Here is a 26,164-nt window from a genome sequence, read left to right on the forward strand (position 1 = left end):
GAGTAAAACCCCTGAAAGACATCCTGCTTGTGCGTGTGAGTCATTCTGCGACTTGTAGTTCCACACACCTACACGGGACCCTGGGGCATGCCTCACTCTCAGGAGGCTATTACAACTGACTGCACCTACTATCAGCCCCAGGCACCCCTAACCTGCAGTGGCGGTCTCCACTGACCGCAATTCTGAGAGTGGCGTCACGACAATCAAAATAGAGGATTTCCTACCTGTGACAAGATCCAGCCGCGTGGAGTCCCTGAAGGTAATGCACCGCTGCACCGACACCGAACCTCGGGGCCCCACACCAGCAGCTGGCGGGAACCCGCGCACATGTCAGCTGATTTGTACAGCTGACATGTGTGCCTCGCAGGCACGAGTGGATCCGTGTACTACTCGTGCCTGTTAACCCTTTAAATGGCGCTGTGAAAATGTCACAGCATCATTTAAATTCCAATCGCGGTAAATCTTTATTCACGCGGCTCCACTGGCGTCGCAGGGATGTGATCACTGTAAGGCTGGGTTCACACATAGCGACAGCGACAACGAGGTCGCTGTTACGTCACCATTTTCTGTGACGCAACAGCGACCTTGTATGTCGCTGTTATGATCGCTGCTTAGCTGTCAAACACAGCGACGCAGCAGCGATCATAATGTCGCTACATGTGCAGAGAGCAGGGAGCCGCGCACACTGCTTAGCGCTGGCTCCCTGCTCTCCTAGCTACAGTACACATCGGGTTAATTAACCCGATGTGTACTGCAGCTACATGTGCAGAGAGCAGGGAGCCGCGCACACTGCTTAGCGCTGGCTCCCTGCTCTTCTAGCTACAGTACACATCGGGTTAATTAACCCGATGTGTACTGCAGCTACATGTGCAGAGAGCAGGAGCCGGCAGCACAGGCACCGTGAGAGCGGCAGAGGCTGGTAACGAAGGTAAATATCGGGTAACCAGCTTGGTTACCTGATGTTTACCCTGGTTACAGCTTACCGCAGCTGCCAGATGCCGGCTCCTGCTCTCTGCTCGCTTCATTTCGTCGCTCTCTTGCTGTCACACACAGCGATGTGTGCTTATCAGCGGGAGAGCAACAATAAAAAAACGAACCAGGGCTGTGTGTAACGAGCAGCGATCTCACAGCAGGGGCCAGATCGCTGCTCAGTGTCACACACAGCGAGATCGCTAATGAGGTCACTGCTGCGTCACAAAAACCGTGACTCAGCACTGATCTCGCTGTGTGTGAAGCACCCCTAAGCCGATGGTTGTCGTCGTAGCACAGAGTCATGTGATAACTTCTGTAGCTAGCATGAGTCACTTCCTGTTTCACCCGGCTGGCTGCTGTCAGTGACAAGAAGTGAGTATTTTTGCTGTTCTCAGCTGTGTAGCTGTGATCAGCAGAAATAAATGAGCGATCATACTGCTGATTCTTATAGCCCCCTAGGGGGACTAGTAAAATAAAAAAAAATTAAAAAAAAGTTTTAGAAAATTAAAAAAATAAAAAAAACCTAAGGCCTTATGCGCACTTACCGTTTTTCCCGCAGATTTCCTGCGGTTTTGCTGCATGAAAATGTTCATGACATCTCTGCAATGATTCACCAGCGAAACCTATGGGAAAAAAAAATGCTGCGCGCACTATGCGTTATTTGACAGCTGCATGTTTTGCTGCGGGATTCCCGCAGCAAAAACAATTGCATGTCACTTCTTTTCCACAGGTCCCTGCGGGATTTCACTCCATTGACTGTAATGTAATAGTGAAATCCCGCAGGGAAGTGATGTCATTACAGGAAGAGGAAGCGGAGCAGACACACACACATCACAGATCACACTCACACACAGACACAGACATATAGAATACACACATCACAGACACAAACATAGAATACACACACATCACACTCACACACAGACATATACAATACACATACAAATCAAACGGAAATATAGAAAAAAAAACACGTGGGCTCCGCTGTATTTTTATCTTCCAGCCAAGGTAAACACGCAGCGGCGGCCCTGTATTCTCAGGCTGGGGAGGGTGGGGGTCAGGGTTAATGCCCCCCTCCTCCTGCAGCCGAGAATATCAGCCCGCAGCTGCCTCTGGATTGTCGCATCCATTATGCGACAGTCCCGGAGTGTCCTCGGCTCTTCCAGATGCCATGATGCGGTGGCTATCCAGGTAATAACGAGTTAACGGCAGCGCATCGCCGCCATTAACTCCAGGCTTGATCATGGCAGCGTCTATGAGACAGCTGACATGATTAACCCGTAAGTAAAGTGAATAAACACACACCGAAAAATCCTTTATTTTAAATAAAACACAAAAAAGCCTCCTCTTTAACTCCTTTATTAACCCCTCCCAAACACACAGCTCCAGCGTAATCCACACAGCTCCGGCGTAATCCACAGCTCCGGCATAATCCACGTCTTGCGCTGCTTGCATCCAGAAGCGAGTGACACAGATACAGGGTGAATGCAGCCTCGCAGCGAGACAGCAGAGGTAACCACAGGGCATTTCCCACGGCCGGTAATGTGAACTCACATTACCGCTCGGGAGAAATGCAGCGATCTGTCCCCTATATATCTATCCCTCTATCTACCGTATTTTTCGCTTTATAAGACGCACCTGATTATAAGACGCACCTAGGTTTTAGAGGAGGAAAATTAAAAAAAAAAAATTGAGCCAAATAGTGTGCTAAAACATTTTAATAAAATAAAAAAAAAACAACATTATTTTAACAATTTAGACTCAACAGGAGGGTCTGTTATGGGGGATCTGTGGATGATGCACTGCTGTGGGGGACCTGTGGATAACGCACTGCTATGGGGGACCTGTGGATGACACTGCTATGGGGGACCTGTGGATGACACTGCTATGGGGGACCTGTGGATGACACTGCTATGGGGAACCTGTGGATGGTGCACTGTTATGGGGGACCTGTGGATGATGCACTATTATGGGGGACCTGTGGATGACACTGCTGTGGGGGATCTGTGGATAACGCACTGCTATGGGGGACCTGTGGATGACGCACTATTATGGGGGAAATGTGGATGACGTATTGCTATGGGGGACCTGTGGATGATGCACTGTTATGTGGGATCCGTGGATGACACGGCTATGGGGGACCTGCATGATGCACTTTTATGGGGATCTGGGACTACCACCCCCCTCATCCTTAGGAATACACCCATGTACTGCATACCATACATGGCTGTATTCTGAAAGATGAGGGGGGTGGTAGTCACCTTTACACTTTGGCCACTACATTAGTCCCTCCCTGGAGTGTTTACACTAAAGGACTACAGCCCCCATCATCCTTCAGAATACACAAATTGATACAGTATATTCTGAAGGCTGATGATGGGGGTTGTGTTCCCCATTGTTCCCCCATGTTCCTGACATTTGTCAGGCTCAGATCACTTATTGGTGGAGGCAGCTCTGCAGAAGTTGTCTCCACCAATCAGCATCCAGCCCTAGCGAGGAGAGGGAGAATCGTTCTTCTCTCTCTCCTCTTTCTTATGATAGTCTCCATCTGCTGCGGAGATCTAAAATGGAGCCCACGCATGTGCAGATCGCGATCTTCGAGAGCCGCAATCTCTATCTGCGCCTGCGTAGCCTCCGACGCGATGGACTTCAGGAAAATGGCTACGGAAGGCAGCGCATGCGCAGATGGAGATGTCGCTTCTCTGAGATCTCCATCTGCGCCTGCGTCACCTCCGCAGCCATTTTCCGGAAGTCGCGTTGGAGGCAGCGCAGGCGCAGATAAAGATTTCGGCTATGGTGACCGCCACCGCAGCCGATTGCCGGGGGATCCATGGCGGCCGCCACCGCAGCCGATTGCCGGAGGATCCATGGTGTCCGCCACCGCAGCCGATTGCCGGGGGATCCATGGCGGCCGCCTCCGCAGCCGATTGCCGGGGGATCCATGGCGGCCGCACCAGCCTCCTGACACTCAGTCCACCGCCGGATTACTGCCCGGTAAGTTACATTCACTTTGTAAGACGCACCCCTTTTTTCACCACAATTTTGGGGGAAAAAAAGTGCGTCTTATAAAGCGAAAAATACGGTATCCCTCTATCTATCTATCTATTCTTCTATCTATTCCTCTATCTATTTGTTAACTTTAGTAGGTTAGGGACTGTCTCAGATGGGTACACCGTGACGAGGTGAGACAGCTTCTTACCTTTTTGCAAAAATGTATATACTAAGTACCCTGTTATTAAGCACTTGCAATTTATTTATTTATAGTCAGGGTATTTTTCCTACAATTTTTCTCCTTGGTTTTTTTCTAGTCTTGAGGCTGCAATTCACATGCTTGTAATGTTGCATGTTTATTGAACATTTGTTACAGCTCAGTTTTTTTGTGTTTTTTGTCTGTTATCTTGCTTTAATGCAAGTTGGGGGTGCAGCCCTCCTGATACTGAGACTGAACAATTACCTGCTTCTCACTTTTTGCTGTGTATTTAATCTGGGACCCAGCTGACCACTTTACCATTCATATTGAAGTTTGGACATGACACAAGTCAGGTACAGAATATGTTTTTAACTTTAGTAGGTTAGGGACTGTCTCAGATGGGTACACCGTGACGAGGTGAGACAGCTTCTTACCTTTTTGAAAAAATGTATATACTAAGTACCCTGTTATTAAGCACTTGCAATTTATTTATTTATAGTCAGGGTATTTTTCCTACAATTTTTCTCCTTGGTTTTTTTCTAGTCTTGAGGCTGCAATTCACATGCTTGTAATGTTGCATGTTTATTGAACATTTGTTACAGCTCAGTTTTTTTGTGTTTTTTGTCTGTTATCTTGCTTTAATGCAAGTTGGGGGTGCAGCCCTCCTGATACTGAGACTGAACAATTACCTGCTTCTCACTTTTTGCTGTGTATTTAATCTGGGACCCAGCTGACCACTTTACCATTCATATTGAAGTTTGGACATGACACAAGTCAGGTACAGAATATGTTTTTAACTTTAGTAGGTTAGGGACTGTCTCAGATGGGTACACCGTGACGAGGTGAGACAGCTTCTTACCTTTTTGCAAAAATGTATATACTAAGTACCCTGTTATTAAGCACTTGCAATTTATTTATTTATAGTCAGGGTATTTTTCCTACAATTTTTCTCCTTGGTTTTTTTCTAGTCTTGAGGCTGCAATTCACATGCTTGTAATGTTGCATGTTTATTGAACATTTGTTACAGCTCAGTTTTTTTTTTGTGTTTTTTCTATTCCTCTATCTGTCTATTATCTATCATCTATCTCAGAAGGAAATTACCTTTTTTTTTTTTTCTTTTTTTCAATGTGCTTTACTGCATTGAATGCATTAAAGCACACGTACCAACCCGCACGCGGCTATACCGCGAACAATACCGCGGTAAAACCGCGGCAAACCGCTTGCGGTTTTCGGGTGCGGTTTGCCGCGTTTTTTTACCGCGGGTGCGGTAATCTTTCAGACCCTGCGGAATTTTCTTAAGAAAATTCCATTTTCCAGTGCGCACAGGGCCTAAAAGTTCAAATCACCCCCCATTCACCCCATTGAAAATTAAGGCTATGTGCGCACTTTCCGTTTTCACCTGCGTTTCAGGTGCTTTTTAGGTCCGTTTTGAACTGCAGAGTTTTCATGCCAAAAGGCAAGCGTTTTGATTTTCCTGCAAAGTCTATGGAAAATGGGGAATTCTTGTGCACATTTTGCGTTTCCAAACGCAGAGTTTAATTTGCATAATTCTGGGCAAAAACTCAGCGTTCAAAGAAGCAGCATGTCAATTGTTTTTGCCATTTGGGCTGCGTTTTGCTAACATTGAAGTCAATGAGAAGTTGTAAAAAGCAAGAAACATCAAAATTCCAGCGTTTTACATGCTTTTTAGCTGCATAAAGCATGCGTTTTGGACTACATAAACGCATGCGTTTCTGACATCAAAATAATGAAATATGTCCCTTTACACACGTAGTCTGACAATTAAATTAATGAAATTTTTTTTTTGCTATTTTAGCCATAAATAGTTTAAAACTGCTATAATTATATGAAATATAACTATTTTCGTTATGATTTCAATAATTATATATGTATTCCTTTTTTTCCCCTTTTTTTCATTGTGTTTGACTGTTTACACTTTATTTAGCAGTGTCTTACTGTTCAAAACACATCTGTCTAAACGCAATGGCAAAGCATGTAAAAAGCGCTTAAAACGCAGTAAAAACGCATGCGTATTTACTGCGATTTAGTGGTCAAAAGCAACTTTGGCAAAAGCAATTTCTGCCAAAGGATGTGTTTAGAACTGCAACTAGAGCAACGCAAGTGCACACATAGCCTAAAAGATAAAAAAAAAGAAAATATATACATATTTGGTATCGCCACTTTTAGAAATGCCCGATCTATCCAAATATAAAATCAATTAATTTGATTGGTAAACGGCGTAGCGGCAAAAAAATTTCAAACACCAAAATTATGTTTTTTGGTCACTACAAATTTTTGATCAACAACTATGTTCTCAATCAACCCAAAAGATTCATAAATATCAAAGCTTAATATTTTTGGAAGTTGGAGTGTTTTTTTTTAGATTTGGCTATCTTAGGAGGATATCTGTTTGTGCAGGTAACTATTACTGTGCAGAATTATTAGGCAACTTAATAAAAACCAAATATATTCCCATCCACTTGTTTATTTTCACCAGGTAAACCAATATAACTGCACAAACTTTAGAAATAAACAATTCTGATATGCAAAAACAAAACCCAAATAAATTAGTGACCAACATAGCCACCTTTCTTTATAATGACACTCTATAGCCGACCATCCATAGATTCTGTCAGTTGCTTGATCTGTTTACGATCAACATTACGTGCAGCAGCCACCACAGCCTCCCAGACACTGTTCCGAGAGGTGTACTGTTTTCCCTCCCTGTAGATCTCACATTTTATGAGGGACCACAGGTTCTCTATGGGGTTCAGATCAGGTGAACAATGGAACCATGTCATTATTTTTTCATCTTTTAGACCTTTACTGGCCAGCCACGCTGTGAAGTAGTTGGATGCATGTGGTGGAGCATTGTCCTGCATGAAAATTATGTTTTTAGACATAATGACAACTGCTTGAAGAAGTTGTCTTCCAGAAACTGGCAGTAGGTCTGGGAGTTGAGCTTCACTCCATCCTCAACCCAAAAAGGTCCCACAAGTTCATCTTTGATGATACCAGCCTCTACCAGTACCCCACCTCCACCTTGCTGGCGTCTGAGTCGGAGTGGAGCTCTCTGGCCTTTACTGATCCAGCCTCTGGCCCATCCATCTGGCCCATCAAGAGTCACTCTCATTTCATCAGTCCATAAAACCTTTGAAAAATCAGTCTTAAGATATTTTTTGGCCCAGTCTTGACGTTTTATCTTATGTTTCTTGTTCAAAGGTGGTCGTTTTTCAGCCTTCCTTACCTTGGCCATGTCCCTGAGTATGGCACACCTTGTGCTTTTTGATGCTCCAGTAACGTTGCAGCTATAAAATATGGCCAAATTGGTGGCAAATGGCATCTTGGCAGCTTCACCCTTGATTTTCCTCAATTCATGGGCAGTTATTTTACGCCTTTTTTGCCCAACACACTTCTTGCAACGCTGTTGGCTATTTGCCATGAAACGCTTCATTGTTTGGTGATCACGCTTCAAAAGTTTGGCAATTTCAAGACTGCTGCATCCCTCTGCAAGTCATCTCACAATTTTGGACTTTTCAGAGCCCGTCAAATCTCTCTTCTGATCCATTTTGCCAAAGGGAAGGAAGTTGCCTAATAATTAAGCATACCTTATATAGGGTGTTGATGTCATTACACCACACCCCTATCCATTACAGAGATGCACATCACCTGATTTACTTAATTGGTAGTTGGCTCTCAAGCCTATACAGCTTGGAGTAGGACAACATGTATAAAAATTATCATGTGATCAAAATACTCATTTGCCTAATAATTCTGTACACAATCTATACATGTTTGGTGTCTTGAAACTCGAACCGACCTGAGCCATCACAGCGACACATCAGTTTTACCATATAGTGAACAATGTGAATAAAATATCTCAAAAACAATCATGCAATCATGCTTATTTTGCAATTTTTCTGCATTTGGATTTTGTTTTGCCATTTTCAAGTACACTATATGGTAACACAAATGATTTTGTTTAAAAGTACAACTGATTCCGCAAAAAAACAAGCCCTCATATGGCATGATTGATAGAAAAATAAAAAAGTTACACTTTTCTGAAGAAGGGGAGCGAAAAAAAAAACAAACGGAAAATCGGCTGGGGGTCAAGGGGTTAACACTGGAACTACTGAGGTAGTCATTTTGACTACTTTGCACTATGTATTTCTATATAGGTGTCACGAGTCCAGTAGTTCTAGTGTTAAAGGAGTTATCCCACAAACAAAGTACACTTTAATGAATAGATCTTGGAATAAAAATAGGTTTCAAAAATGGCGAGATAATCTTATATATGTGTCCCTGCTATGTACAGTGTAATGGCCGTGTCTGACCGTACAGAAATATCCAAGTCCAAAAATATGACAGCGTCCCACTGGGTGAAGATATAAATCCATCCTTATTCCATGAAAGCATCACAGCAATGTTTCCACTATAAAATCTTCATCAAGCATATACAGTGGAACCTTGGTTAACGAGAACAATCTGTTCTGGGACTGTGCTTGTTAACCAAGTTACTCGTTCAGCAGAGCAAAATTTCCCATAGGAAATCATTGCAATGCAGACAATTCGTTCCACAACTTGTTAATTGTCCCATTCTGGTCCCCTATTGTGCCATTCTACATACGTACAAACACGCACAAGCATGCACAAGCACACACAAGCACGCACAAACACACACAAACGCACACACACATATAGTATGCTCACCTTACCTTCCGTTCCATCGCCGGTCTCCTGGGACTTGCTGTTCGCTGGTGCGGGATGTGTATCAGGTAACCATCACGACAAGGGAGGAACTTCCGCTGCCAGAGCGCTGACGTCAAAGGCAGGAGCCACTTGCATCAGATTGGCCAGCATGCTGCCTTTGAGTAGCGGCTGACAGGAAGTTCCTGCCTCGTCGCGATGCTTGCCGAATGCCGATACACATCCTATACCGGCAAACTACAGGACCCAGGTGGCCAGCGATGGAACGCAATGTACATATATTATGCTCACCTTACCTTCCGTTCCATCGCCGGCCTCATGGTTCTTGTAGTTCGCCGTACCGGCGAACTACAAGAACTATAAGGCCGGCGATGGAACGGAAGGTAAGGTGAGCATAATACTGTATGTGTGTGCGTGCGTGTTTGTTTGTGTGTGCTTGAGTGCGTGCTTGTGTGCGTTTGTGTGGACTGCAAGTGCGGATAAGAGCGCGGTGGATGTACGGAACCGGAATTGTGTGCGGTGAGTATTTTTTACAGCAAGCTTTGCTCGTTAGGCAAAATACTCGTTAACTGGGTTACTCGTTAAGCGAGGTTCCACTATAGTTGAAATGTTGCTGTGTGATACCCTGATGGATTAAAGATGGATTGATATATTCACTCAGTGGAATACATCAACAAGAAAAAAGAATGTGCGAAATAAGTGGGATCACCACAATAGATAAATATACAAAAATATCTTTATTATAGAATAGGCACAAGTACCAACAACCAATTAAAATCAATTAAAAAAGCAAAACAGCTTATAGAAAACACACATACTAAGAGTGCCAATGGTATGACACCCAAAGAATACCTCACACCCTCGAAGAGCCCAAACCCCACAAACATATAATAATGCAATGATTTAAAACACAGTGTCCATAGACTGGGACCACCAAGAGAGCAGATGGAAAATGCAAAATCAATCAAACAGATCAGAGTCCCAGTAAATACCGAGGTAGGTTGGCAGTGCAGCAATATCGCCACCAATAAGCATGATTTGAAGCAAAAATAGCACATACAATACCACCTACGGATGGACACACTAAGGGGTGCAGGCAAGGAATAGAGGGGTGAGGTATAAGCCCCACGCGTATCGCTACAAACAAGGTGTAGCTTCCTCAGGGGAAATGTGCAATGATAGGAACAATGTGCCTTTTTATAGTACACCATGATTAGAACATAATTACCAAATTGCCTACCAGCGTGTGGAGAAAGAGGCAAGGAGAGGGTGCTATGGAGATGGAAGACGCCCGATGGAAGCTGCCATTTTGCCACGTGATCACAGTCATGTGGATGGGAAAAAGCCACAGGAAATATAGTATGCGCATGCGTTAACAACATCAGGTAGCAGGCGGCGTAGATAATCATGCTGGCATCACTTTTAGGAACGAAGCTCAGGCACTCACCACACGTTTTCTTCAAAGAGGCTACCCCCGCAAAGTGGTTTCAAAGGCTTTTGAACACTCTGCCAACATTCCAAGGTCTGATACCTTTCGGGGCAAACAACGTAGTGAGCCTTGTACCATCAATCTCACTACCGCGTACAATAACCATTGGGATAAGATTTGGCGGATTTTGGAGAAGAATTGGGACATACTACTGAGTGAACCCAGGTTGGTTCCATTTATCAGTACCCGCCCTAAGCTTACCGCAAAACGGGCTAAGAATTTAAAAGATATCCTCTCCTCCAGCCATTTTCTTAGGCCTACTGTTTCCTTGGGTCGAGGGCACAGATTGATTGGCTCTTTTCCCTGTGGAGATTGTACTATTTGTCCCTTTATGGCTGCCAACAGATGCATTGAAATTTCCATCTTTCCAGGGTCCATAACGACTAAGATTTATTCCAATTGCCGGACGAGGAACGTGGTATATCTCTTCACATGTGGCTGTCCGAAACTATATGTGGGGCAGACTACTCAGGAGCTTCGACGGCGGATACAGCACCATTTTTCGGACATTGGACGGGCAAAGAAAGATCAGGCCCAAGGTAAGCCTATTACATCAGTGGCAAAACACTTTTTGGAAATGCATAATGGCTCGCTACAGGGTGTCCGGATTTTGGTGTTGGAGTCCGTGCCCTCCAACATTCGTGGAGGTAGATTGTCGGATGAATTGTTGAGAAGAGAGGCAAGATGGATCTACCAACTACGGAGCCTTTCTCCAAACGGACTAAATGAGGAGCTTCTGTTTACAGGCTTCTACAAGAAATAAGAATGGCTTCTGTGATTCCTCACGGCCGGCACCGTGGACAAGGGGCCTTATATACATTTATTTATTTATTGGGCCTTTGTACACGTTGCCACTTCGTTTGCAGTATTGGTTCAACGTTCTGGTTGGGTCTCAGGTTTTTCTGTTCTTTGGGGGTGGCCCATCCCCATATGATTGGATGGGATTCTCTGGTCATCGAACTCTTCTCAGGGTGGCCGGGCGTCTCTTTTTCTTCCATTTTTCTTCCATCCTTTTGGGGGTTTCCATTGTTGGCCTCTTCTTGTTTTCTTGTTCCAGCTCTACTAATTTATTTTTATATTCCATCCTATTTGGCAGTTTTCCTGGTTTAAAATCGACAGGATGGACTGCTGGATCGCCTGCATCTTGATATTTCCCTCGTTACGTTAAGAAGAAAAGAATTGGATTGAGTCTTCTTGTTTGATCTTCTCATTTTTTGCATATTTTTCTGTATTATTGTATTTGCAATGCTCGGTCTGTATATACCCCCTCTACCCTCTGCTTGTCTTTTGCCACGTGATCCGGTACAATATATATATCTTGGGTAATGCATGTATGTGCAGCAGCCTATGCATGTAAACAAACTGCTTGATTTCCTGGTATGCTTGGTCCTGTATGCAGAAAGGGTGCAGGCTTGCATATATTTCCATATCTTTTCGTCATTAATACATCACATGGTTCTATATAGCACCATGTGCTGCTTAATGGCCCTTTAGTGTCTTTAATAGATCATGTTTGCGCCAGATGATAGATTCGGTAGACTTTATATGGCAAAAAAAGGTGATACACTCCATGTTTATTTTATTAACCACTGAGTTATATTTTGCTGATATTACATATCATTTGTATTGATCTATCTGTATTTTGATTATTGTTTGTACACTTTTTCCTTTCCCAAATAATGTAAAACAATAGCCTATATGGCACCTGTGTTTGTCTAAATCTAAATATAGCTCGTGGGTGGTTGAATATGCGCAGTAACAACTGATCTTGGCATTTTGCTTGTTTTCGGCGTTTCAGCTATTATTAGGTATTCTTTGGGTGTCATACCATTGGCACTCTTAGTATGTGTGTTTTCTATAAGCTGTTTTGCTTTTTTAATTGATTTTAATTGGTTGTTGGTACTTGTGCCTATTCTGTAATAAAGATATTTTTGTATATTTATCTATTGTGGTGATCCCACTTATTTCGCACATTCTTTTTTCTTGTTGATGTATTCCAGTTCCCTAATGTGCTAAGTGGCTTTGATCCCTTTATATTGTTCATTAATCTTTTTTGGTGCCCTCCCCTCCCATTGTTCTACACATATATTCACTCAGTGGGACGCAATCATATTTTGGACTTGGTATGTTTGTTTCAAGTGGATCTCTTGAATTGGATGAGTGTCCCCAGCTTGCTAAATAGCATGTGTTATACATGTGTTCAAGCCTTTTTTACCATTGGTGCGGCAAACGTCTTGTTTTTTACATGCAGAAGACCACATCTCCTGGGCAGGGGAGGAAGCAAATGAGTATTTACATAGCACAGTATGGGATCTCTGCTACTAGTTTCTGTAAGAAAAAAACATTTCCCAGCTTCTTAAAAAACTTGTTTTACCTCACAGAAAGAATCAGCTGAGATCTGATGCTGTAATGTCTGTACATTCTCCTTTATTTCCTCAGGAGCTGTTCACATCATGTTCCTGCATGGTCAGACACAGCCATTACACAGGAAAATATTTATAAGATTATCTCGGGACACAAAAACATTTTTTGAACACATCTAATTGTGGAACTTGGATTCTAATATCTATTAATTAAAATGATCTTTGTTTGATGGAAAATTCCTTTCAGTAAGAAAAAATATGTCCCCACACAGTTGTACAACCTCTTTAACCCCTTTATCCCCCAGCCTGTTTTCACCTTCCTGACCAGGCCTTTTTTTTTTTTTTTTCTTCAAATCTGCCCAGTGTCACTTTTTGATAAAATAACTCTGGAACGCTTCAACAGATCCCGGTGATTCTATGAATGTTTTGTAATGACGGACTGTACTTCATGATAGTGGTAAATCCAGGACAACACTTTTTTGCGTTTATTTGTGAAAGTATCGGAAATTTGGCCAAAAAATTCACACTTTCAATTTTCATGCTTTTATCTCACAAAAAAGAGTTACCGCATTTTTCGCTTTATAAGACGCACTTTTCCTCCAAAAAATTTGGGAGGAAAATGGGGGGTGCGTCTTATAATCCGAATATAGCGGTACCTGGGGGTCCTGTCTGTGCGGCGATTGGTCGGCCGGGTGCCTGTGGCTGCGAGCAAGCTGCCTGGTACCTGTGCTTGTGTGCGGTGCCAGACAGGAACCCGTGGCTGTGTGCGGGCGGCAGTCGGGTGCTGTGTGCCGGTGGCAGCCGGGTGCTGTGTGCGGGTGGCAGCCGGGTGCTGTGTGCGGGCGGCAGCCGGCTGCCGCCCACACGCAAGCACAGGTACCCGGCCGCATGTACGCAGGGTGGGCGGGCAGCCTGCTGGCTGCCACTCTGTGCGTGCGGTGCGGGCGGCTGTGCAGCAAGTTACCTAGTTTGTCCGCAGTCCCAGTTTCAAATGGCACCGGGAGCAGGCGCGTGTGCAGTTGGAGCTCTTGGATGAGAGCTCCATCTGCGCACGCGCCGCTCCGGAAGTCAGCGCATGCGCAGATGGAGCCCTTGGATGAGAGCTCCATCTGCGCATGCGCCGCTCCAGGCGGCATGATTTGAACCGGGCCCGCGGACACTGGGGCACTCACTGCACCGGCCTGCTGCACGACTCGCCCACCGCCGCTGCTGCTGGAGCCGCCACCATGGACCCCGCGGCTCCTGCCACCACGGCTCCTGACACCACGGACCCCCGCTGCTCCTGACACCACGGACCCCACAGCGCCTGCCACCTCGGACGCCACCGCGCCTGCCACCACGGACGCCACCGCACCTGCCACCACGGACGCCACGGCACCTGCTACCAGGGACCCCGCTGCCACTGACCCGCTGTGCCTGCCAGCACAACCTCTGCCTCCTGTGATCCTGCTTCACCACCACTTCTGCCCCCCTCCGGTAAGAGAACACCGGAGTATAAGACGGACCCCATTTTTCTTTTTTTTACCTTTTTTTTTTTTTCTAAGTTTGGGGTTCGTCTTATAATGCGGTGCGTCTTATAAAGCGAAAAATACGGCATTTCCCACATGTAGACTTTACATCAGCGTCATTTTTGAAACATCATTTTTTTTCTTAGGAAGTTAGAAGAGTTAAAAGTTTATCAACAATTTTTCATTTTTCCAACAAGATTTATAAAACCTTTTTTTTAGGGACCACATCACATTTGAAGTGACTTTGAGGGGGCTAGGTGAAAAAAAATACCCAAAAGTGACACCATTCTAAAAACTGCACCCCTAAAACCGCTCAAAACCACATCCAAGAAGTTTATTAACCTTTTAGTTGGTTCCCAGAAACTAAAGCAATCTGGAAAATAATGAAAATTTTAATTTTTCCCCACAAAAATGTTATTTTAGCCCCACATTTTGCATTAAAATTAAAATAGGGTAACAGGGGAAAATACACAATACAATTGGTTTTGCAATTTCTCCTGAGTACGCCGATACCCCATATGTGATGAAAGATTACTGTTTGGGCGCATGGCAGTGCTTGGGTAAGGAGCGCCATTTGACTTTTGAAATGCAAAACTGGCTGGAATCAATAGGGAATGCCATGACGCATTTGCAGTGCCCGTGATGTGCCTAAGCAGTGTAAATCCCCCACAATTTACCCTATTTTGGAAACTAGGCCCCTTAATGAACTTATCTAGATGTATGGTGGGAACCTTGAACCCCCAGATGCTTCACAGAATTTTAGAACATTGAACTGTGAAAGTAAAAAATCATATTTTTCCAACAAAAATGTTGTTTTAGCCCCAAACTTTGCATTTTCTCAAAGGTAATAGGAAAAAAGGAACAATACAATTATTGTGCAATTTCTGAGTACATATATGTGGTGCAAAACTTCTGTTTGGGTGCATGGCAGGGCAGGGTTAAGATGGGAAGTTACGCTAATTTGGCTGGAAAAGATTGTGGACTCCATGTCATATTTGAAGAGCCCCTGACATGCCAAAACAGCAGAAACCCCTACAAGTAACCCCATTTTGGAAACTACACCTTTCAATAAATTCATCTAGGGGAGTTTTGAGCATTTTTAACCGTCAGGAGATAATATTGGACTGAGTAAATGAAAATTACAATTTATTTCCACTAAAATTTGACTTTGGCCCCAGATTTATAATTTTATAAAAGGGTAATGGGAGAAAACAAATTATACAATTTCTCCTGTGTATATCAATACATCATACGTTGTCGAAAACAACTTTTGAGGCAGTGTAAAGCTCAGAACGGAGGGCGTGCCATATTATAGTGCAGATTTTGCTGTTATTGTTTGCGATTCCTTGTCACATTAGCAGAGACTCTAAGTTGCCAGAACAGCAAAACCCCCCATAAGTGACTAATTTTATGAAATACTGCTCAAAAATGAATCCATCTAGGGGTGCAGTGGTCATAATGGCACAATAGTTGTGTCGCAGAATTTTATACCATTGGGCGGTGAAGAAAAAAGAATTACTTTTTTACCACAAAAGTTTAGTTTTAGCCCCAGATTTTACATTTTCACACAGGAAAATTGGTAAAAATGGCACCAAAATGTGTCACACAGTTTCTGCTGAACATGGCAATACCCCAGTACTGCTTAGCTACACTGTGAGGCTCGGAAGGGAAGGAGCGCTATTTGACTCTTGGAGTACAAATTATAGTATAATACATTGCGGAATGAATTTAAAGAGCCTTTAAGTGCCAGAAGAGCAGAATCTCCCTCATGTGACTCCATTTTAGAAAATACATCCATCTAGGAATCTATCTACAGGTGTAGGGATGATTTTGACTCCATTGATGTTTTCCAGAAACAAGCAGCAATGGATGTTGCTGAGTGAAAATTGAAAATCTGCTTTATAGTGCCCAGCACATTGTAGTGCCCATTATATTGTAGTGCCCATAGATTGTGCCCAGCTTGTGTTTATGGAGACACACACCCTGTAAATTAAAGTGGGATAGCCTGACTACAGAAATGCCGAACATGTGGATGCTAAATGTGGATTAGGTGCTATATGGGACTGAGAAAGGAGGCGGGACATTTGAATTTGAGAAAGCAGATTTTTTTTTTTTGGAGAGGGGGGGGGGGCCATAGCGCTTTTCCAGAGCCTTTGTGCTACCAGTAACGGAGAAGCATCCTATATTTCCGGTAGCAGATGACGGACCTGAGTGGGGACTTTTATTTTTGTGGTTTGAGTTGAACCATATTGGTGGCAATTTGGTATACAGAACATTTTGGATTAGTTCACACTTATCCTGTGCTCTAAGCTGAGCACTTACATGAGGGTTTCCAGCTACATCTTCGAAATACGTGGTTCAGATGAAATCCCCAATGGAGGTGTGCCGCCCCCGTGTCAGCAGCCCGGCTGCTCGGATCCGGATCCGCGGTGGCTCGAGGAGCGTCCGGACCCGGGGATCATGCGGCCACTCAAATGAATGGGGTGTATACACAGGGGATTGTATTTAGATTTCGTGACGCCACCCGTGGTGTGTGGTAATGTGGAGTACCAAGACTGCAGTTGGGAGTACCCGGGTGCGATGGAGTGGGGCAGCTGGATGTTAGTACCCTCCACAGGTAGGGGGAATGCCTCGGGACTCGGTGATGGTGTTGGGAGAGTGCGGTGGGGAGTGAAGGGGGCACTTGCGTACTCACTCAGTCCAAAAAGCTGACACCAACAACTGGATAAGCCAAAGTTCTGGACACCGCTGCCGCTGAAGGGAGCTAGTTTGGGTCCCGTCCCCGATGGTGCTGCCTGATGATCTGTGTCCTTCCTCCTGGCACTGAGTTCACTTCTTTGTTGGTCCGGGTAGTATAGAACTAGTCGGGTCCCGCTGTATTTCCTGGACCGTTTTTGTCAAAGTCCTGTCCCCCTCGTTGCACTAGTACACCGATTTTGGAGCGGGTGGAGAGCGGATCTTGAAGGCTCTGTTCTCGTCGGGTCAATTGTCAGGTTACCTGAAGCTACTCCCTGACCTAGGATCCACGTACCCCGTCGGGCCCTGGTGCCAGCCCGGTGATGGTACGAGGCTGCCGGCTGTCCTCCTCGACAGTTCCGTGCCCCTTGTCACGATCCCCTGCGACCGGGGTTCCAGTTCCTACTAGGCCCAGACCACCGTCTGCTACCTAGTTGCTTCCAAGGAGCCCGGCTCCCAACCTCCTCTCTCCTTCACTTCCAACACAACACTCTCCTTCTCCTGACACTCCTGACCTCCACTTAACCAACCCCCCAAGTGGGCGACCCTATTCCACTCAGGCCGTCCACTGGGGTGTCTGGTGGGTGTGGTGCAGAGTGTACCTAGGATTTTATTAGCTGTTGTAGGCAGCACCATGCAGTTTAGTGATGGGCAGTCCGGCTCTTTTTGGTGATCCGGTTTCCATGGCTCCGCTCACCAAAAAGAGCCGGATCTTTCAGATCGTTCTCGGCTCCTTATTAAATCACCCTAGGTGAACACATATTTAAGATTATAGTAATGCCGCCAAAAACCCCACCGACCCGCGGCTAAGCCCCGCCCACTTACAAGCGTCCAATTAGATTGTTGAGTAGGCGGAGTTTAGCCATGGGTGGGCGTGGTTTCAGTGGCAAAAAGAGCCGTTTAGAGATTTTATTGGCTCACATTGGGGATCCGACTCCTGTCGGTCACAGCAGGGAGCCGGATCTTTGTGTCGGATCGTTCACGACCGACACATCACTAATGCAGTTAGGGACCCTAAACCAAGAAGAAGGTGGATATTGCAAGGGAGGGCAGATTGTACAATACTCTGTGATGACCCGATAGTCGAGGGGCGTCACAGAGCCATTCACCATAATGAGAAAGTAGAGTTACTCTAGACTTCTCTATGCCTCTATTCAGCAATGTTTGTATTTTTAAAGGTGAACAAAACTGTTGATGACCGCACTTTTGTGCACACTTAACAAGATGGATACCACCAGACCACAGGCCAGACAGGAGGTCAAAGTGACTCCCTCTGCCTCATTGCAGTGAATTTTTCATTGATTTTGTCTGAATCATGTTTTTCAGAGATTTAAGGCTACTTTACATGCTGCGACATCGCTAGCGATCTCATTAGCGATGTGAAATTCTAGATTGCAAGTGCGATCTTTTGAGAACGCACATAGGTCATTTTACGCATGTGCGATCTCAACAGATCGCACTTGCGATCTAGAATTTCACATAGCTAATGAGATCGCTAGCGATGTCGCAGCATGTAAAATAGCCTTTACACGTAATCCCTGGTGTAAACACTGAGCATAATGCACAGGATGAATGTGAACCGCGCCTTACTGCGATCGTTTGGAGGCAGAATAAGCAAATCAACAGAAATTGAAGAATGGTCTTTATTATTATTTTTTTACAGCATTCACCTTGTGGTATAAATGATGGGGTGACTTCATTCTTCAAGTCTGTGCGATTCCAGAGATGCCAGATTTATATAATTCTTATTAGGTTTGGCTACTATCACACTAAAAAAACGCTTTTCTACAAAATAAAGGTTTTTTTCATCACTGAATTTTGAAGGCTAGATTTTTTTTATTTTTTGCCGAGTCATGTGAGGGCTTGTTTTTTTGTGGGATAGGTTGGAGTTTTTACTGGTACCTTTTGGGACACATATTTTTTGATCGCTTTCTATTTTGCTTTTTGTGAGGCTGAATCAAGAATAAATAGCAATTTATTTTTCGGATGTAGCTGTAGTGTATTTGTTCTGATCTAGCACTCCACCCCATAGCCAGGATGTGTCCACCATCTTATTTAGCCAGGGACCTATCAGATTTTTAATCACACATAGAGGCATTTACAGTAAAGGCCCCGTCACACACAACGACATATCTAACGATATATCGCCGGGGTCACGGATTCCGTGACGCACATCCGGCATCGTTAGCGACGTCGTTGTATGTGACACCAACTAGCGACCGTTAACGATCAAAATACTCACCTTATCGTTGATCGTTGACACGTCGTTCATTTTCAAAAAATCGTTGATTGTTGAGGACACAGGTTGTTCGTCGTTCCCGAGGCAGCACACATCGCTATGTGTGACACCTTGGGAACGACGAACTACAGCTTACCTGCGGCTGCCGGCAATAAGGAAGGAAGGAGGTGGGCGGGATGTTACGGCCGCTCATCTCCGCCCCTCCGCTTCTATTGGGCGGCTGCTTAGTGATGCCGCTGTGATGCCGCACGAACCGCCCCCTTAGAAAGGAGGCGGTTCGCCGGCAACAGCGACGCCGCTAGGCAGGTAAGTCTGTGTGACGGCTCCGAACAATAATGTGTGCCACGGGCAGCGATTTGCCCGTGGCGTACAAACGACGGGGGTGGGTACTCTCGCAAGCGATATCGCTAGCGATATCACTGCGTGTGATGGGGCCTTTACATTCCTGATATAATGAGATCACCTTGTCGAGGTAATCGGGCTCACATGGATTGGTCAATAGATAAGCTAAGAATCTCTTTTTGTCAATATTTCCAAAGCGGTAAGGCAAAGCCTGTGTCTTTTTTACTCATTTTTCACATTAGCTATATATTTTTCTCCTTTCTCTAATATTTTTTATGGCAGTAATGCAATGCCAATGTGTGACGCCCTGACAAAATCAGGGTGTCACAGATGACTGCACGCCTCTTTCAGGTGCAGGATTCCCTCCTCCTTGGCCCTCCATCACAACCCCACATCCATGGTACACAACATCAGCCAGCTAAGCCTAGCTACCCCCCCATAATAATAGGAACACACCAGTGGCCGGGGCCAAGTGGATGGTGACGCCCACCTAGGGGTTCTGAGGTGTCCTGGGAGGGACCAAGTCAGTTAAGTTAGGAGGCTGAAAGAGAGACGGAGTGTGAAGTGACAGGGTGGTCGGGGTTTGGAGCCCCTGGACTACCGGACTACTGACTAGGTAACAGTCGGCAGACAGGGCCACAGGCGATGGAGATCCGGTCGCAGGAGACCTTAAGTAGACCGGGGCATGGTTGTAGCCCGCCGGTATCGACAGCGGGAATCCGGTCTGGAGGCCGTGCACGACGGGGTACCTGGACCCTAGAGCTAGGACAGCTTCACGCACCTTACCAATTAACCAGCCAGGGACAAGATTTCAGGTCTTGTCCCACAGGAGGCCCAGATAGAGCGAGACGGAAGCCCAACGAGGGGGATAGGGCTCTGCAATTGCCTGCTAAGATCCCAAGGGTCGGTTCTCGCGGGCCACAGCTCCAAACACACAGTATCACCGGGAGTGGACTTCCCCGTTTCATGCGGAGTAGTCAACACCCAGGACACAACACTAAGTGCAGGAGGAAGGGACCCCTGTTTACTGTACCAGGGTGTGGGACAGGGCCGGACTGGGACTGAAAATCAGCCCTGGCATTTGAGCAGACAGGCCCACCTACTATGAAGTGAATGTGAAGTATATTTGTTTGGATGCTGCAATTGTGCTATAGACCTCAAGCAATCCGCAAACAAACTGCTGTAAAGCCAGAATTACACTATATGGAATTGAAATCGCCTAACAGAAAATTTAGATTGTTCTTAAAGGGACTCTGTCAAGAGGCAGGACTATATTTGTAATAAAAACCTCAATGATCTTTATTACATGCTGTCAAACAATGGCAGATATGCTGCCCCCCTCCCTGCACACACATACTTCCCTAGATGGGGGTCTTTATTACAATTCTGACCACAAATGTGGCGCCCTGGACTAGCCAGGTCGTCACAGGTACTACAACATGCACCCCCACCCCGAGATAGGCACATCAGCCAGACACAAAATCCTTGTTGCCTCCCTCCAGGGGCTGATGTCCACACCAGGTGGGGTGCAGCCAGGTGGTTGGCCCCACCCACTGAGGAGTTCACAGTCCTGGAGGCGGGAAAAGGAAAGCAGATCAGTTAGGGAAGTGGAAGAGTGAGGAGTAAAGTGGTAATAGAGGAGCAAACTGACCGTGTCCGGGTACGTGGCCCGGGCACCCAGAGCAAGGTTGCAATCAGAAAGAAAAAGTCCTGCACCGCCTGCCCTCAGGTTACCTTTTGATTCAGTGGCACATGTGCTCAGGATTGAGGTGTAGCGCTCGGTGAGCTTCAGGCGCAGCGTGCTGGTCAAACCGACAGGATAGCCAGGAAATCCAACGAAGAAGAGAAGAAATAGACCGCATACAGCTGCTGTGCCGAAGGATTTTTATTCAACCATATTTCATAGTCGGTGCAGGTAAAAAGCGGGGGGTGGCTTGGATGCGAGTCCCTCCAGGAGGACGACGGCCGTTTCGTCTGTAGATCAGACTTCTACGGGTCCACAATGTGGGAGTGACCGTGTCCGCCTTAAAAAGGGCAGTGCATCCAAAGTCACGTCACCGCATAGTAAAAGCAAAGGAATCATCGTGAATCAGTATTTTGCATGAATGCAAACAAATATTATACTTAAAAAATCTAAAACACGTCATACAATAGACATTATCCATAAAAGATTCACATACATACAAGGAAAAAATCAGAAAGTACTAGGACATCAGGAATTTGTTACATCCTGACGTATAATATCACATTTGTGTTGCTATTCGCAAAGATATATTCTCCCATTAAATGATCGGTCTGGAAAAAATGACATTATCAAAAAACAGTATTACAAAGCCTAAAAAAATATACTACAAAAAAAATATACTACAAAAAGACTGCCAGATCATTACGATCATTTAAACCCAGGTCCCCCTGCGCTCCAAATTTTATTATCATTTTTGCTTCCTTTTGTAACAACAACTTATGGAGATCGCCTCCCTGAGGGGGCAGGGAAACCTGGGCCAAACCTGCAAACCGTAGGACATTTGGGTTACCTCCGTGTTCTGAACAAATATGTTCTATCAATCTTGGGGAACCTTTCCCTGAGTTAATGGATTTGTAATGTTCTCTAAAACGTACGTACATACACCTGATTGTTTTCCCAATGTAGAATCTTCCACATGGGCACAAAATCACGTATACTACGTACTTCGTTTTGCAGGAAATGAATTGCTTCACCTGGTGTGAGAAGGGACCTATGTGTAAAGATGTACCGGTGAGATGTAAAGTACAAAACTTACAATGACCGCAACGAAAGTTCCCAACCAAGGAACATTTTTCCAGCCATGTAGATGAACTACTCACTCTATTTTTCACTAGTAGATCTCTTAGATTATTACATCGTCTATAAGAGATTAAGGGACCTCCATCTGTCATTTCTTTTAAATCAGGGTCATTCGTGAGAATGTGCCAGTTCTTTTTTATGGCTTTTCTAATTACACCATCCAGTGGACCAAACCTAAAGCTGAACAAGAACCTCTTAGTAGCGTTATTTTCCCTTCTTACTTTTTTTCTTTTCATTTGGCTCTGGAAAGAATTCCCAGAACTAGAAAGTTGACCAATTTCCAAAGTCTCAGAATCCTCAAGCAAAACTTTCTCATAAGCTGAATTCACCAGCGCCCTGGGGTAACCCTGTGCTAACAGCCTCGATTTTAAATCTTCCGCCTGTATTTCAAAGCTCTCTTTTTTACTATTAAATCTTTTGAGTCTCAAAAACTGTGAATAGGGTAAAGCTACCTTTGTATGATTTGGATGGGCACTTTGAAAGTGCAGCAGGGAGTTGGAAGCAGTGGGTTTCCTAAACACCCTTGTCGATATTGTTCCTTCTTCTATTGTAACCTCTATGTCTAAAAAAGTGATAGTATCACCTCCAAAACACGAAGTAAAGGACATATTCATGGTGTTGGTATCATTAAGGTAGTTGATAAAACCTGTGAAATCCTCCTCCGTCCCATCCCACACCATGAATACGTCATCCACATATCTAAGAAACAATTTCACATGTTTCAGAAATGGATTTTTGCAATCAAAAATGTAAACGCCTTCAAAAAAGCCTAAAAAAATATTAGCCATCGCGCAAGATACGGGGGTACCCATTGCAGTACCCCCGCATTACACATACCACTTGTTAAGGAACATGAAAGCATTTTTTGAAAGCACAAATTCAAGGGCCTCACTGACAAAATCACAGTACAATTGGGATTTCCCACTGCGTGCTACTGTCTCTTTTACTGCCTGTACACCTAAATTTTGTGGAATTCGTGTGTACAAACTTTCCACATCAATGGACACTAAACTGAAACTCTCCTGCCAATCAAATCCCTTTAACAATGACACAAAATCATTGCTATCCTTAACATAAGAAGGAATTTTTTTCATTAGCGGCCTCAATAGCCAATCTAAATAGTGGGACAACGGTTCAGTCAAAGAACCGATGCCTGCCACTATTGGGCGGCCAGGTGGGTTAGTGCTGTCCTTATGTATTTTAGGTATGGCATACCAATGAGGTTTTGTTGGAAATGCTGGGATTAATTTTTCAGCCTGAGTATTAGTAATGAAACCCAATGCTACATATCTCCCCAAGAGTCTTGTTAACTGCTTTTTATACCCATTAATGGGATTAGCCTGCAAGGGAGTGTAAGTAGTACGATCTTGCAAATGTCTTAAACATTCTTTTATATATGCTGCACGTGTCAGTAAAACGATATTACCGCCTTTATCAGCTTGGCGAAATACCGTATCATCCCACGTGCGCATTATTTTTACTGCTGCCAACTCTCCTTCACTCAAATTATTATCCATTTTTGGGTATAGCAATGCTTCCACATCCTTCAAAATAGCCTCCTGAAAGACATCAACCAGATTGCCATGGGCAACAGGGGGAATAAAACTAGATTTTATCCCTTTTGTAAATCTGCCATATTCATGCGTATTGACACCAGGGTCAAAAGGGTGGTCACTGTGAGGGGCATGCAAACTCAACAGTAACTCGGCCTCCCGAGTCACAGCCGAGTCGAAGGCTCCCGTGACATCCCAATCCCCTCCCCCCGTTGCACATGGTTGATAACCCTCAGGGACCTCATTCACAGTAGTCGGCATCTGGTGAAAAAACTTGTGCAGGTGTATTTTCCTTACAGCTTTATAAAGGTCAATTTTGAATTCAGCAAAATTAAATTCCTCTGGGACACAAAAGTTTAAACCCCTGGATAAAACTGACACCATGCTCTCCGTCAACTCATGTTCAGACAGGTTAATGATATTGCCAGAAGGGGGAGAGGAGGAGGAAGAAAGATGTTCTAATTCCTCCATGAGACATACTTCCTCTTGTGTCCTCTTCCCCTTATGCCTTTTCCTGCCCCCCCTCCGGGTGCGTTTCCTAAAGGGGCCGAGTTCAGCTCAACTTGGGGGGGTCATCACTCTAGAGGGGCCTGGAACCACCTCCTCAGAGCCACTAGACTCTGATTCCGTGGTCCAGTACCCTTTTTCCTGATTACCAGTTTTCTTATTTTTTATATAGGGTTTTTTCTTATAATTTTTTGAACGGTCTTTTGTCCAACAAAAGATTTGCTTCATCTCATAGTCTCTTTTATCTCTCATAAACTTTTCTCTTTTTTTGATTTTTATCTCTGTTTGAGTATCAATCAATTTTTTATCTAATTTTTGAATAAATGCTAACCATTCACTTTCAGTCACCCGTGATCGAGTGTCTTTTTTCAGAATGTCCAGTTCTATATTCAAAGCCGAATAATCCTCCTCATTTTTCTTCAAAACCAATTCAAGCAATTTCATGGAACAATCATGTTGGATCTTTTCCCATTCTTTTGTAAAGTTGTTATCATCCTGAAAATGGGATAATGTCTTTATCACCCGGAGACCTCTAGGGACTCTGCCGCAATCCACATAGGACTGCAACGACTTTATAGTCCAGAATAATCGCACCTCTTTTTCAGAAAGGGAATATATCTTATTTTCCAATATTTTTATACCTAGTACTTCAGTGTCCTTTTTGAGATTGCATTCCTCAAAGAAGGAAGCCGCATCCACTCTCCCCGCCTGAACACCTGATGTGTCAATAGTCATTGCGCTTTCATTATCCATCAAATCCATTATTACCACTGTGACGGTGGCAAAATACACAGTTTATCACCAACCTCGGTACTGCAATGGGCAAAGGCGTGCAAAAAAGACTCCAGTAAAAGAGTTTCTATTAGTATGCAATCAGAAAGAAAAAGTCCTGCACCGCCTGCCCTCAGGTTACCTTTTGATTCAGTGGCACATGTGCTCAGGATTGAGGTGTAGCGCTCGGTGAGCTTCAGGCGCAGCGTGCTGGTCAAACCGACAGGATAGCCAGGAAATCCAACGAAGAAGAGAAGAAATAGACCGCATACAGCTGCTGTACTGATCATTTAATGGGAGAATATATCTTTGCGAATAGCAATACAAATGTGATATTATACGTCAGGATGTAACAAATTCCTGATGTCCTAGTACTTTCTGATTTTTTCCTTGTACGTATGTGAATCTTTTATGGATAATGTCTATTGTATGACGTGTTTTAGATTTTTTAAGTATAATATTTGTTTGCATTCATGCAAAATACTGATTCACGATGATTCCTTTGTTTTTACTATCCGGTGACGTGACTTTGGATGCACTCCCCTTTTTAAGGCGGACACGGTCACTCCCACATTGTGGACCCGTAGAAGTCTGATCTACAGACGAAACGGCCGTCGTCCTCCTGGAGGGACTCGCATCCAAGCCACCCCCCGCTTTTTACCTGCACCGACTATGAAATATGGTTGAATAAAAATCCTTCGGCACAGCAGCTGTACCCAGAGCAAGGTTGGCAGACGGTGGTGGCCGTCTGCAGGAGAGGCAGATCAACGCGGAACCGTAGGACCGGGGACGGGCGGTGGCCTGCCGGTACCGAACCGGGGAGCGAAGTGAAGCCAGCACAAACCGGCAGGGCCTGCGGACCCCGACCAGGCTTGGAGTCACCGTTAAATAGGTCAAATCCGTCAGGAAACCCCTGGGGTTCCGGTCACTAACAGCCAAGACCCGATTGAAGGCAACCGTCCA

This window comes from Anomaloglossus baeobatrachus, chromosome 5, assembly GCF_048569485.1.
Source record: "Anomaloglossus baeobatrachus isolate aAnoBae1 chromosome 5, aAnoBae1.hap1, whole genome shotgun sequence".
NCBI classification, from domain to species: domain Eukaryota; kingdom Metazoa; phylum Chordata; class Amphibia; order Anura; family Aromobatidae; genus Anomaloglossus; species Anomaloglossus baeobatrachus.